The sequence below is a fragment of the Aythya marila genome, assembly GCF_965140915.1.
Source record: "Aythya marila genome assembly, chromosome: 6".
Lineage (NCBI taxonomy): Eukaryota > Metazoa > Chordata > Aves > Anseriformes > Anatidae > Aythya > Aythya marila.
Window position 1 is genome coordinate 37,055,023 of NC_139047.1, and position 13,562 is coordinate 37,068,584.

A 13,562-nucleotide genomic window follows, 5' to 3' on the forward strand; every position below is an offset into this window, starting at 1 on the left:
TCCAGGCATTCTGTAGGATTCACAAATCATTGATTGGCCGTGTTGCATCCATGTGCATGGAAGACTTTTTCAAAACACATAAATGCTTTGACGTGTAAAATCCCCTACAATTCAGAATTTGTTAAAAGTGTTTTTCTGGTCTGTAATAAGGCTCTTACATAGTCCTCAGTGTTTCAGGTATAACACTGGAAGGGCCAACATTAACTCTTGGTCATGTCTTTAACCTAACGAGCTCCAATCCATTTCACCTCTAGAAGAACTAATTAATTGACTTAAAGTCCTGCAAAGATTGTTAACTCCTTTCAGTGTCAGAGAAATTGAAGCTGTCACACTCAGAGCCTAACCAACTGTGCCCAAGTGGGGGACTGGAGGTACATTTTGGTGTCGTTTCTGGAGGAAACGGCTCAACAGCAGCCCAGTGCTTTTATTTGTTACTGTAATAATCCAGGTTCTCTTACAGCTCACCAGAATCTGTGTACTGGTGCAGTAACTCGTAAACAACACTGGTAGAGCCTTTTGCATAGCTATGGCCATTTAGAGCAATCTTACTTTTAAGAGAATCACCGCATTTTTTTATTTTTAGATGTATGCATTTATGAATATATACATTTTTTTATTATTTTTTTTCATGCAGTATTAGCTGCAGTATTGTAACTCTCCATAACCTAGAAGTAGGGACTTCTTGCCCTACTTGTTGAAGGTTTTTAGCATGCATCAGGACAAGCACAGTTGGCTGAAGACATGACCTTCTTTGGATGATACAGTTTCATACTAGTTCTGTCATTATAAAAATCCATATACTCATTTTTATAGATATCTACCCATTCTTGTGGACAGTGAACCATCGTAATTTGGTAAAAGGCATCTTTTTATATCATTTCCAGTCAGAGCCATCCTGGTGTTCTTTAAAAGCAAATATTATCTCGATTTTTGCTACAAAGTAATTGGATAAGGCCATAGAAAGCAATCCGGAGAAGTGAAATAAAAACATTTGCTTCATTCTTTAATTTACATAATGTACTGTTTCAACAGATGTAACGTGGGGTGCAGGAGTTCCTGAGCTGAGGGGTGTACTGTGACAAGGAGCCAGCCTCAATGGACATTGCCCATTATCGAGAATTAAACAGGAGAATATCTAAAGCAAAGCTGAAAGTGCATCGAGAATTGTAAGAAGCCTAAATATCCCCGAAGTAACTAGAAGCGAGACCATGAGGAATAATGTAGGTAAGTATTCCAAAGTAAATCAGGGCATTTCTGAAACTGGGAAACTTTGGGTTTTATTCTGATCGGTTTATGCTGTGGTAGTAAAAATTGTTACAAAATGTACGTCAAGTAATATAATGCAAAAAATATGAGCCAATGGTTTTTTTTTTAAAAAAAAAAAAGAACAGTAGATGTCTTTGACATTTAATGGTGCTGAAGTAGAAAAGTAAACAAGTTAGCAATTCATATCTGTATATGAGATAGTGCGCCTATACGTGGACCTTTGTGATAACAGAACAAAGAAGAAAAAGGCATTCTTGACCTAGATTTAAGAGATTTTATTGAAATAGCGTATGAAGTACAGTGTTTTAATGGTAAGAAAATCATTTTGTGGCAGCGTGATGCGTGTGGACTACTAGTCATAATTGGTAGTAATATATTTTGACATAATTAAACAATAGAATTCCATTTATTTGTATCAGAAAATATTCAGCACCATTCTTGACCTAGATTATATTGTAGTAGCAGAGTGGAGCTGCTTTGCCCTGAGATGAAGCCTGAACTTTACAGTGAAATGTAAAATGAAATGTGCTTGTTCTTATACATTTTCATAATCAAAATATAAGGTTATACCATGTCAACAACCAGCAGATGGAGAAAAAGAACGTCCTGGGAAGCTCAAAGAACACACTAGGAAACTGAGCTATAAATAACAGGCTAATTCCATAGCTTTAAGATTGCTCCAAAGCTTTTTTAAATCCCTCCAGAAAAGACTGAAGAGATCCCTAATCTGAAGTGCCCCACTTGAAGAAATATGTATGTTTTTATTTTAAAATAAAGTTCTGTTAATCTACAAGAGATTGTTTGGACATCTTAAAGAGTCAGGGTAGTGTCTGTACCGTACCCATTGCTTCAAAATAAGATTTTTAAACACTTGGCTGCATTTTCATTCTTATCAGTGATTTCTTCTTCAGAGAAAATACAGAATTCTGTCTGATCGTCTCTGAACCAATATGTGCAGTATTCACACAGAATACTTGATGTTCACGACTCATTTTGAATCTCTATTTGTTTTGGAGAGCTGTCCCGTTCAGTAGCAGAATCTAACAGAAGAGCAATCTTCTTAGGTCGGGTTTTGTGAAAATTTGAAGACCTATTGATATTTTGTTCCTTTTTCTTTTCTTTCTTTCCTTAAATTGTATCCCTGGAATATAACATTGTGGCTATATTCAGACATACTTGTTTTTTTTTTCCTGGCTTAAATACTTAATACTATAAATTCTTGAAAGCAGGCTTTAAGATTTCGTGGAATATTTCCTAGGACACGCATCCAGGTACTGACAGCTAGACTTCGTGCCACTGAGGTCATCAGATCCAGCCCTGCTCAGAGCAGGGCCAACTTCAAAAGGGTTCCCCCGAGCTTTGTCAACTTGAGATTTGCACGTCTCCAGGTTTGAGTTGAGTTTGAGTTGAGTTTGAAGGCTGCAATAAAGTCTTCCTTCATCTCTTCTTGAGAGTCATTGTCTTCCATAATGACTCCTTCGCTCCTTAAAAATGTCTTTTACTTTTCTGCACTAATGTTTTGCTTCAAAAAAGGCTTTAACAATAATACCTTTTTTAAAAAACTTCTGAATTTCTGTTGTATGTTCCCTCAACAAGAGAAAGTTGATTGGAGAGCTTGGAAAAAAACAAAGATCACAAATAGTCATTCCTAAAATGCTAGGAATTTTTACAAACAAGAGTCATATGTGAGGCCCTGCAAGTATTCACCGTCAGTGAAATGTTAGAGTATATTTTGCAGTACTGAACACAGCCCTTTAAAGAAAATTTCTATTTGTTAGAAGAAGGCAAAGCAGAGCAACAAACTAGTGGCAAATCTCGAAAGCAGGACTGATAAAAAGAAGCAGAAAGAATTAGATTGGTTTGTTGTAGGAAGAAAATAGAAAGAACCCTGGACAAAAGGCTTAAAAAATAAAATAAAATAAGAGTTTTATAAAAGCAATGGTAGCAGTTGCTCTGTAGATTTAAAAATAATAATAATAATTTGCACCAAGGCTTTATTTAGACTAGGCCTAGAGATAAAACAGTCCAACTTTTTCTTTTTTACCTCATACCTGACTGCAAATATGGATGAAAAACTGAGATACTTTGCCTATAGCTTCCATGAAATCTGACTGGATTTTTTTTTAATGCCTAACGAAGCCGCTTTTGGAGGTGATCTTGGGAAGTGTGACCTTCATTCACTGCCACTGGGCTGACCAGGTTTGCTCACCCAAGATGCTCAGTTTCTGCAGTTCTGTTGACTTGATTGTGGAATGAGATTTGTTTTATTTTCCTGAGAACTTCTTCTATTACAGAAAATCTGCTTTAAGTTACATAGTTTAAGGTATGTGGTATTCACGGTATTTACTTACAGCACTTTTAAGAAAGAAAAAAAAAGTTTTTCTTCGATAAAATGCTTTGAAAAGTCCATATTTAAAACGGACTGAAATTGAGGTTCAGCAACCCTTCAGTGGTTGTCATTCATTTCCTTGAATTCAAGCTGCCACTGAGATAGTGTGCCCAAGCGTCATGTAAGAAATAAAGACATTTTTAAAAAAAATGAGCTGGAAGCTCTCTGCAGCTTGAAATTCACGTTTCTTAGATTTTTCTGCCAAGAGTTCGTGGCTTTTGCTCGTGATGCTGATGGCTTTGTTTGTTTATAGATGGGTTGGGTTTATTTGTGTGACAGAATATATTTATGTTACCAAATGAAATTCTTTTAATCAAGGTCTAAACATGTTGTAATTAAGAGCTGACTGAAGAATTCTTTGCCTACATGCCTTCCAGTAGCTCCCTTTTTGGAGGATGATGCCAGAATATGTTAAATACCTATGTTACGGACCCGCCTTCTGCGTTTCCACAGACTTTGAACATTTTTCAAGCTTATTCAGAGGATAAAGGCCTGCTTGAGTTCTAACTTGGGATCTGACACAACACGTTGCCCTCTGTTTGGGATGAAGCGGTGCACTTTCTGGATTCTCATCTTTAATGGAGATTTGCTCTCAAACTCCTGCCTGTAGAGCATCCTTACGGGGACATGTGGTTTTGAATTCTGGCTGCCTGGGGTCCTTCACCCTCCTTTTTGTTTGCTCTGCTTTGATGAGCTGGCGCAGTGCTCTTCTCAAGCCTGAATGTGATTCACCCTTTTGTTTAGATCCTCCTGAAGAGACTGAAACCTTTTTTTTTTTTTGTCTAGCTTAGGGTTTGTGCAGTTTATTGTACGTGTAGTAAAATCCAGCTTTGTAGTGCACCAAGTGAGCCCTGGATAGCTGGCAGGGAGGGCAGAGCATCCTTGCCTCCTGTCTTGCTCTGCCCTAAACCTAATGATATTGGGAAGAGATGCAACACCCGTCTTTTGTAGTGTTTAACTGTTTGGGACTGGTGAGTAATCGTGCTTCCAGGAAGCCTTTGAGGTTCTGTTCAGTACCTAAACCACTCACTACGGTTTTGCGGAGGGGGAAGGAGGGTGTTTATGGAAAAACCTCTTACATGAAGTATGCTCGACAGTCTAATATCCTTTTGTAGAGGCACAGCATAGTGGCTTTTGTTGATACAAGTCCACATAGCCAAAGGTTTTCAGCAGCAGCAAAAAAATTTGCTTTTAGAAGCCCAAAAGTCTGTTGTGCCTAAAGTAAGGTCCTTTAGAGACTTACTGACAATGCCCAGACTTTTGTCGCAGGTTACAGCCTGGCAACCTGGAAGCTGCATGTTCCCCATCTCGGCGTCCTAAAGTGTCTAAAATCTAGATTTTAGCATAATGCAATGGCAAAACTCTTACTTGGAAAGTTTCACGACACCTGTACTAAGTAGAGAATAGAATTGAATGCTTTTTATTATCATAAAAACAAATGTCTCGTTTTCTAGGAGCCAGACTGGTCTTCACAGTTAATGGGATAATGCAATTTATCCTTATTAAGGTGTCAGCGTGAATACGTCTGATAATTGTTCTGTAAAATTTCAACCAAAAAAATATACAGACATTAAGATGTTGATACTTGGCTCATCTTAGCAGGCTAAATATACCTTGCCATTCTTAAATGTAAATCTGAGCGTAGGGGATGGTAAGCCTATGAGTCAGAATCCCTAATAGAGCAGCCTGGAGAGGATAGACACAGATACGGGGTGTTCCCATCTCTCCCCGGGACAGCAAGACAGGAAAGAGGTTTTTGAGTCACAAAATACAAAATATTATTGGAAACTAATGGCATGTGCACACTGTTGCTGAAATACAAAGTGAACTTTAATAGAGTGCTTTATGAAAGAAAAAAATGAAGTTGTATATTAATGTTTTCTTAAACATTAGTTTATCTTTTCTATGCTTATGATGGGTTTTCTGGAACTGCGCACAAAATGCAAAGTGCAATCAGGTCTTCATTGCAGAATTTCAAAGAAACCTCTCCAATTAGATGTTTGTAAAGTTGAAGGAATGACAAAGACTCATTTAACACTGAACTCTGAGCATCACAGGAGGACCATATAGCTTATCTGCACCTTCAACTGGTTCTTTGTTTTTCAGCTTGGAGTGAACAAGATGATAATATCCACCTTAAATCTAATGCTTAATGAGGAAAAAGGTCAGGCTTGCTTTTATTAAAAAAAAAAATCCTGTATCTTTCTGTATATTAGTATATTGAAAAGTACTTCAAATTTGTATTAATTCATATTTATTAGATAACAAACCACATGTAAGGTTTTAATATTAGGGTAAGAAAGTGTATTTTTAAATTGAGTGGTGCAGTCGTGAAAGCGTTGACTCAGACTAGCGTATGTAGAAAAAGAAGCTATATAAGGAAAGGTCATGTACACAAATCTTCATAGAGATTCACTTCAAAATTATTAAGCTTATAATTAATGCACCTCTTGTATATCAATAAAGAAATATTTGTCACAATTTTCATGGAGCGAAAGCATTTAAAAGGATTAAAATCACCCACTATTTTTTTCTGTAAATATCCTTAAACTTCTGAGTGCTCTTTTAGAAAACAGAGGAAGTCTTTTAATACTGTCTATCTCATAAATAAAACAGTGGGGCCAAATTCTCCAAATACTTACACATTCAATTAGTATATCATTGCAAGACAGTGAGTAATAATCCACTAATGCTAGAAGGAGATTCATATATCAAATCGTACAGGTTTGTAGCACACCAGATTTCAGAGAGGCAGCCGAAGCTTTCAGGCGCTATTATGTTTATGCCAGATAATGCTGTAGTTTGCATTAAGGTGTCAGAATAGCTGATTTTTATGCTATCATATTTTTTTAATATCTTAAGAGTGTTTTCATGAGGGAAATTGCTGAGTAGAGATTCATACTTCAGTAAACAATTTTAAAAATGGCATTTGGAGAAAAATTCCATGTGTCTAAAAATAGTGCAGTCATCTGACTTACTACTTGGAAACAAAAGCATAATTTACAGGTTTAATTTGCAATCCTACTATGTTCTGACATTCTCTTGCAAGAAACTTGTTCTGAATTATTCAGCTGATTTAAATATTGCTGTGTCCTGAACTTCAAGTGTCTAATACAAAGTAAGTTTATCTAGTTTATTGAAACCGCTGCATTTAAGATATGGGAGTCTAATTTTCATTTTTACCATTTATCGCTGCATTTTTGATGTCACATTGCACAGTCACTGGAGATTGGGGCTAATCTGGATAATTATTGTGCCAGCAGCTCAAAGTCTTTCACCATATTTTCAGCAGCCATATTTTTTCCCTTTTTTTTTTTTTTTGACGGCAAATCTAAAAATCAATTTGAATTTTCATGTTCAGGATTTGAAATGTTTATTTTTAAATATATATAAATATTTTTAATTAACTTTTTTATAGATGCCTAGTTCCCTAATAAGCAGTAAATAATTAACATATAGCAAAGCTATCAACTAGAACTGAACTTACTTTTATTACCTGCTTATTTTCTGATTTTATTTTAAATACCCTGAGAATGTTCTGTATCAGATGTTCCTGAAACTCACGTAATCTTCATTATAAAAACTGTTATAAAAATATATGTAATAACTTCAGATTATTTTGAATCCTAAAACAAGGAGATGGAAAGAACAAAGTTGTTTGTTGTTCATGTTCTCAGATCTTCTTTTGAAGTGATTTTAACTTTGGCCAGAAACGTTAAAATATTTGTAGCTCTATCATTTGATAATAATCAATGTGCTGCCATTAGAGCTTTGAGTTTGTTAGTTTTAAATTCCATATTATTTTGTATGGCAAATGAAAATGTCTGCAGCAGTAATTTTCTAATGAATGTGCATCATGTTAGTGAGAGAGATCCCGCTGTGACAGAGCACATTTTTCTATTTTAATATCCTATTTTGTTGTGGCAGTTGGTCTTGAAAGGTCTGAATTCTCATTTGTAGACACATTTGAAGTCATCTTTTTTCTTGTCTTGAGGCCTGTTATGCTGCTCACCTTCCGTGCTAGACTCTTCTAGAGCTTAATAGTTTGTAGGGAGCTAGCAGGATGTCAGCCAGCGTAGAAAAATGTCTGCGTTATAAGCATGAAAGATTCCAAAATACTAAAAGCTGGAGAAGAATTGCATTGACAAAATCAAAATATTGTACACTCTGACTTTTCTGTGGCAAGATAGGTTTGGAGAGAGAAATTCTTTTCCAAATAAAGCAAAAAGGGGACCCCAAAAAATGGTGTTCACGGTTGCAAAACCGATATGTTAAGTGTGTGTGTGAAGAGAGAAGAAAAAGGACTGAAGAAAAGCTGTTCAGAAAAATAGTTCTGATAGTGTGATTTCTCTTTACACGATAGATTGCTTAGTCCTTTAAAATCCTCAGTCAGGAACCGTGCCGTGCAAGTCCTCCCTTTTACCTGTTGCCTTGCTTCAGAATATAGAGAAGTAACTGGTTTGATTGGGATAGCTGGAGCTGTATGGTTGCGTACTGAAACCAACCACTGGGAAGTAAATGTATGAATGACTTTTGGCCCCATCATGTCACCCCAAAAATTGAATCTGGGTTTACTTTTTCTGGATTTATACTTGCTGAAGCTGGACAGTGTTTTTCATTATACAAGTTCCTCTGTAGAGTGGCAAAATGGACTGCTGTAATAATATTTCTTCCCTTTCTCCTATTAGCATATAGGTTAGTAATATTCTGCTTCGTGATATTCCCTAAGAAGTTTTTGTTGGTGGTGGTGACGTGATAATACTCCTCTTCTGAATAACTGGGCTATTTTGTATTGCTTGTGTTCATACCCGATATTAGTTTTAATTTTAGAAATAAAAAAAACGTGAATGCTTACATTATTTTGACAGTGAAGTAGGACTATCTCACGTGCACCCAGTTCTGACCTATTTCGCTTGTAGAGAAAGAAATTAATGTGGTGGAAGGCCTGAAAGCATTATGACTGCTGTATCTTTGTCTAGGCTCTATTAAGTGCCCATTGTATTTATTAAGTTCTTCTTGAATAGGCAGAGCCGAGGTTTGAAAAGAAAATCGTTCTGTTGCCAGCCATCTTCTTTGATTGTCTTGTAGCTCAGTTTTGCTTTTTTGTTGAAATGCTTTCCGAGCTGCTAGATACACGTGTAAGGCAGAGGAAGTCACCCCTCCCTCGACAGGACCTGCTTTCTCCTGCTTCCAGTGGAAGTGAAAGCCTCAGCTCCCAGCTCCAGGAGTTACACCCAGATGTGTTTTTAACAGGTACACCTTGAGAAAGTTTCAGGTTTTGTTATTACGCTTGCACTAGATAATGGATGCTAAAAGAATTGTGCTCCTAGCCAATTCAGCTGTTGCCTTGGACAACTCTAATGGCACAGCTAACCCTCAGAAGCTGAGGTATGTTACAGCTCAGTGGACTCACCCTTTTACCTGCACTCTGAGCCCTGGCGGCACGGATATCTCTCTATGCAAGGGCTACAGCTTCTGGGGAGTTAACAGCGTGCTGGTCCCAAATACTCCAAAGAAAAATGCTCATGTCGTGTGCCGTTCATGATCAGCTAGAACCATGAACATACATCACGCTTTCTCCATGAGAACCCTTCCCATTTGTCCATGATACAGCAGGAAATTGTTTTTTTCCTGTAGATCCCTAGGTAGTAGGCCTGAAGGGGCTGCTTTGATCATTGGCTCTGGCAGTGTAAGGAAGCAAACCTGGCAGGGCTGTGCGTGTCCACGTGCAGGTCAGCAAGTCTGGTAAAGCTCGTTGACTGGGGATGCAAGTGCAGTGGTCTGGGCTTTGGAAGATATTTGCTATTTATGAGGGAATCCATCCAACTAGGTGTCATGTTCTAGAGTGGGTAACCCTAAAAAAATGTACAGCCTCAGCACTAGCATAAGCTAGGATTACTTAAGCCTTGTTGGAGCACGCGATGAAGCCGTCCTTAAAGCTCAGATACCATTTTACCAAAGGTAGTTGGATGGTAGCAACAGGTTCAGCACCAGGGCAATTTAAAATGCATCATTTCAATTAAGTCATTCAGTGCAAAACGATTTTCTGGTAGCTTCAATGGAACTCCATCTGTGAGTAAGATGAAGGTACCTTGCTCAAGTCAGAGGCCAGAATATATCACGTATACTGCAGTGTTATAGACCCAGATACCAATACAAAAAAAGATTGAAGGAAGAAATTTTCCTTTCTACATAAGGTACATTTGTTTGTTGAGTCACTCACATAAAAAAATAGAGCTTCATAAAGTATTAAATTCTAATTAGCCAAGAGAAAGCTTCTTTTCAAAATGTAAAAACATTCTCAAAAAGTGATGAAACATTTGTACCTAATTAAATGACACACGAGAATCCTAATGCCTTTGATAGACTTAAACAGATTAGTAATTAGCAAACGATAACTAAATAAAACCTCATTTTAACCCTGCATAGTTTGAAAACAATGCTTTTTAAGAAGCTAAAAATTCCTGGTAGTTCTAAAACCCCAAGACTGTGAGGTGAGGGATTTCCAGTTCTGAACGTATTTTGTAGGTTTTTCTACAGAAGGCTAGAAAGGAAAGCCTGGGAAATGAGATATTTGGTGTTTGTGTTTATAAGCAGTATGTTTTGTGGATATTCTAGTCGTTTGCAAAACTTTATACCCAAAACCTGTCGTCATCCCGTGAGCAAGCACTTGGTTTGGGCACCTCAGAGAGGTATTCATTTGTCAGGGACCTCTAAATAGCCTCTCTCTGTAATATATGGAATTGTTAAGCTTGCTTAAAGGGTCATTTAAGAAAAAAGTTATGGAGCATTTTTTGCAATATTAGGCTGTCAGAGTTTGATTTACTGGTTTTACATCCACTTATTAATAAAGGAAATGTTATATTGGTATTCATATCATATGTGATAGATCTGAATCCAGGCTATTAGTATCTAATTTAAGCTTCCTTCACATTGTACCAAGTTTTCTGTTTCACCACTTGACTAAAAAATTGTTGAATATTTTCAGCTGAGTGTGCAAAGAGGCTTCCTAAAGCTCAACGTGCTAAAAAGTGAGACAGTTGCATTAAAAACCGAAAACATACTTTTTGCGTATGAAAATTAAGGGGAAATTTCTCATGGGGGAAGGGGCTTGGGGGGCTGGACTGGGGAAACAATTTGGTGTCGTTTTACACAGTTCTGCAACGAAATATTTTGAAGCATATTGTAATGAAAGTGGACTGCAAAACAAATCTGAAAGGCATGTCTTGGCGCACAGAAAAAAAGGAGTAATTGATTTAGATGTGGAAAGTTGTGCTCCTCGTGGTGAGATAACACGAGTTGTCTGGAGCTGTTACGAGATTACAGAGAAGAGGTATTTATTACATGGGTTGATGAAAATCAGCCCTTTGGCTAGAATCCAGTGTCCAAAATACTTGGGATCTGCTCCAAAGTCCAAATACTTTCTAAAGCAATCCGAAGTACTTCGGCTGGAGCACTCTGACAGCGAGAAGGGAAATGGTACCTCGGAGGAGACTGGTTTTCTGCAGCTTGGTTGGAAGACCGGCCTGGTAAGAAATGGAAAGGTGAGAGTAGTCAAAGGGATGTTCTGTTTGTCAGAGCATCCCCAGCCGTGCTGATCCCTACTGGGATTAAAGCATCTGTTTTCAGTGGCGATGGTTTACCCAGCCCAGCTGAGCAGTGCCACTGCCCTGTGGCTGTCCTCTTACACTGCAGCTCCTTGTCTGGGCTGCCTCATGGTATAAAACGTGTCACACCACCAGCCCGAGCCAGCGCTAGGGTGAACAAGAGCCAGACCCAGACTACTTGGCGTGACTCTCCTCCTCTTTCACTGCCATCTTCCTTAGCTCCATTTCCTCTGGCTGATAACCAGCTGTCAGGAAGATGCGATGGGTGTCTGTTAACTCAGATGTGGAGAGAGGTGGATTAACTCATTTGGCAGAAGTCTGCGCTGTGCTTAACTTCTCTTTCATTATATGCAGCTGAATAAAGTACCATACGAGGGTTACTGAAGGATTTCTCTACCAAGACATCAGTGGTGATCCCGTATTTCTGCTGTCTATACCTAATAGCAGTACGCAGTGGTCACAATACTTGATATTTTATTGCCAGTGGTTTGTGGAAATCCATGCAGAACTGCAAAGTAACATCATTTCTGTAAGTGTTTTCATACGAATGCATCAAACCTGCCTCTTTACCGATCACCTGTGTGCTCCTGAGAAGCTTCCAGAGAGCCTTGGACATCCTTTCTGTCATTCACCGCACGCAGCCGCACCGGTGGGTCCTCACGGAGCACAACTGCTTCGTTTTTTTGTTGTACATCACTCGGGTCTTGCGATAGTTCACAGTTTTTCAGTCTCAGGAAAAAGCCACACAAACACCAGACTTTGACTGAAGGCGTGTGATTGAAGCAGCCATTTTATTCCCGTCCACTGTACTGAGTCAAAACAGTCGAATATTTTCCACAGAAGAGGCAGTAATGTGGATTCTTTTGGTACGATTTCAAGCCGCATGCGGTACAGAAAAAGGGTTTATCTGATTAGATGATGATAAGCATTACGGGGGTGATAGAATGGGATGTTAGCTGGTGCAGGGCGTTGCGGAACCAGGAGAAATATAAGGTTACTTCAAAGTGTCTTTTGCTGCTTGTGCAAAAAAGGGATTGATGGCTATTATTTTCTCGTAATGGATCCGATGTAATTGCCCTAAATAGCGACGTGAGCCACGGTAAGACTGGGCTAAGAGATTAGCAACCCTCTCTGCAGTGCTTCCAGTATTTTACATAGGTATTTTCTGATTCAGATTTTACCGCATTATTGAAAATTAATTCTGAATAAAAACACAGGGAGGTTATTTACCTATTTTAGCCTTACACAGGACCCGTAATAGAACTGCCAATGCACCGTTCAGCAATAGTGCTGAAACTTAAATGTAACTTCTGCCTTGTTCGTGGTGAAACATCGTCTGTTACTTCCTTAATCAGGACAAAACCAATCAGGTAGGCAAAGCAAAACTTCCAAACTGAAAACCTGACGGGACTCAAGAAGCTCGACCTCTTGCCAGGGGCTTCCCCCAGTCCCATTTCTGTTGACCAGGTCTGAAGGTTAAAGGATGTGTTGTCCTCCTGTGAGAGAGCAAGGTGGGGTGTGCGCCCTTGGCTCCGTCCTTCCCGACCTTGTACCTGCTCACCTGTGCCCCGTCCGTGGGGAGCTCCGCTGCGGTGTTGGGTGGAAGAGCTGCGGGGATTGCTGGGGGCAGAACATCCTGAATCCATTGGGCGTCTGTCGTGGTTCTGTCTGCAGATCTCAGCACCTTAGCCAAGGGGATATGGGAGCTGGCTCCTTCCTACTCCACACCAGTTTCGAAAATGTCTTTTTTTTCTTTTTAATGTCGCCTTCTGAAAGTTGCATTTATACGTAGCACATCGAAAGTGCACATCCTGTGTTAAGTGTACTTAGGAGAATGTTTTCAAGGACCATATTTATGTCTCTGGGGCCTTCCTCTAGTGGTCTGGAAGGGAGGAGCTGCTGTTACACGCTGACGTAGCACGTTGCTGGTACTGTTGTTGCAGAAATGCTGTGGGATCCTCAGTCTTAATGCTCCACTTCTATCTCAGAAAACTTTGCTTATTAAAATCCATCGGGTCTATAGTAACATTTACTATGTTTTTACATGTAAGCATAACATGAGTAGTGGGAAGAGGGGAGAATTGATGTACAATTCCAAATAAAACTCATTAACGTCGTTACTACAGTAGTCATCAATGCCATTTTATTTTTTGAGCTGTAGACATGCTTTTTATGACATTTACTATTTAAATTGCAAATTCTGTGTCTGCCTGCCTTAATAAAACTTCCAATCTGGAGAGTTAAGTCACATCTGCTCTATTTGAAAAACTGTTTGGTGGGATAACATAGGTTGTGCAATC

At 38.7% G+C, this 13,562-nt stretch overlaps 1 protein-coding gene across 8 annotated transcripts in view; it reads left to right on the forward strand.

Moving 5' to 3' along the window:
- The window catches only part of MBD5 (methyl-CpG binding domain protein 5), a 126,804-nt gene that overhangs the window by 71,735 nt on the left and 41,507 nt on the right, over positions 1-13,562 (forward strand). For all 8 annotated transcript variants that reach the window (XM_082763685.1, XM_082763690.1, XM_082763691.1 and 5 more), the window contains exon 4: positions 1,033-1,224. The gene's annotated coding sequence lies outside the window, so the exon portion shown is untranslated. The remainder of the gene's footprint in view (positions 1-1,032; positions 1,225-13,562) is intronic.